Here is a 2,131-nt window from a genome sequence, read left to right on the forward strand (position 1 = left end):
CATAGAGTCCAGTTTCTCAGATAATTCGTTCAGCATAATGACTGAATAGATGTGGAGAGAGAATACCTTCCTGACACGCTCCCTTCCCAATTCCAAAACATGCAGTGCTCCCCTGCTGCACACTCACAACAGCCTCATGGTTGATGTATAGTTTCCCCATGAGCACTATCAAGTGCTCTGGGATTCCTATTCTTCTCAATGTCAGCCACAACTTGTCAAGATCCACACAGTCAAATGTCTTTGTATATTTAATAAAGCACTAAAAAAGAGACATTTTTCTTGTGTTCCTTGCTTTCAGGCAGGATCCATCTGACATCAGCAATGATAACGCTACATGGCCTCTGCTTAATCCTCCTTGAGCTTCTAGTAGTTTTCTATCTACATATTGTTCTAGTCATTTTTAATGATCTTCAGCGTTAGTTTGCTTGCATATTATATTAATGATATTGTTTGATAGTTTCCACATTCAGTTTGATCACATTCCTTGAGAATGGGAATAAATATGGAACTCTTCCATTCTGTTGTCCTCCAAATTTCCTGGCATAGACTGGTGAGTGCATCCAAGGCTGCATCTGTTAATTGAAGCATGTCAATTGATATCCTATCGATTCCTAGGGTCTTCTTTTGTGCCAATGCCTTCAATACAGATTCTATTTCCTCCTTTATTACTATTGGCTACTGTTAATATGCATTACTATTGGCTACTGTTAATATGGTCCTTCCTGAAATTTTTCAGTGTCAATCAATTCTTTCTGGTACAGTGACTCTGTATATTCCCTTTATCTTCTTTTGATGCTTCTGGGTCATTCAATATACTGTCCACAGCATCTTTCAATATTGCAAGATGAGGCTTAACTTTTTTTTCAGCTCTTTTGGATTGAGAACTGCAGAATGAGTTCTTCCTTTTTTATTCTTCGATTCCAGCTCTCTGCACATTCCCTTATAATACTTTGCTTTGTCTTCCTGAGCTGCCCTTTGAAATCTTCTTTTCAGCTCTTTAACTTTGACATGTTTCCTTTTACTTTGGCTTCTCAATGCCGCAGTGCAATATTTATAGTCTTTTCTGACATTCATTTCAATTTTTTCCTTTCTCTTCTGATTTGGTAGTTACCTTTTGCTTTCTTCATGGATGATATTTTTGATATCATCCCACAACTCATTTGGTCTTCAATCATTGGTATTCAATGTCTCAAATATATTCTTAAGATGATCATGAAACATAGATAGAATTGATTCAAGATCATATCTTGATTTCTGCCAACTTATTTTCATTTTCTTCAGCCTCATTTTGAACTTGAATCAGTACTTGGTGATCTGACTCATAGTCTTACGCTGGCCTACTTTTGACTGATGATATCAAGCTTCTCTAAATATTTCTTCCACAAAGTAGTCAATCTTGTTCCTATGCACCCCATCAGGTGAGATCCATGTGTAAACTCATCATTTGTGTCTTTTAAAAAAGGTATTTGCAATGAATAAATCATTGTAAATACAGAATTCAGTCATTCTATTTACAGCTTCAAATCTATCACCAAGCCCTTATTTTCCAACTATTGTTCTTCACAGCCACTTTTGCATTCCAGTCACCAATTATCAGTAACACATCTTGATTACATGTTTGGTCAAATAACTCAAAAACAACCTTCAGAATCCAACTGCTTCTAGCTAGAGACTCAGTAATATGCAATTTTCCAGGGACTGATGCTTCCTTATGGCATGCCCAATGTCTGTAAGATGAACTCTCACCATCTTGGCTTTAAAGGATTGTTCTGGCTTTACTTATTCCAAGATAGATTTATTTGTTCTTTTGGAAGTTTATGATATATTCAGTATTCTAAGTCTTCTTCATTAAACAACAACAGAAAGCTAAACCCAATAAAACAAAACTAAAATGTGTGACTTCTTTAAGCTTCTACTTTAGTCTTCACCCTACTTGGTTTGTTTAGTGGTAGTAGTAGTAGTTATAGTAGTAATTAGGTGCCTTTGAGTTAGTGCTGGTAACAAGAGTGTTGATTGTTAATCTGAGATTAAATTATGGGCAATCCCAATACAAATACCAACCCCATTCTTCAACGAGATGGAAAAGGCAATCTCCAATTTCGTATGGAATGGGAAAAAGCCCCGAATAAGC

This window comes from Elephantulus edwardii, unplaced genomic scaffold (assembly GCF_000299155.1).
Source record: "Elephantulus edwardii isolate Elephantulus edwardi_28Jun2011 unplaced genomic scaffold, EleEdw1.0 scaffold00035, whole genome shotgun sequence".
Taxonomy (NCBI): Eukaryota; Metazoa; Chordata; class Mammalia; order Macroscelidea; family Macroscelididae; genus Elephantulus; species Elephantulus edwardii.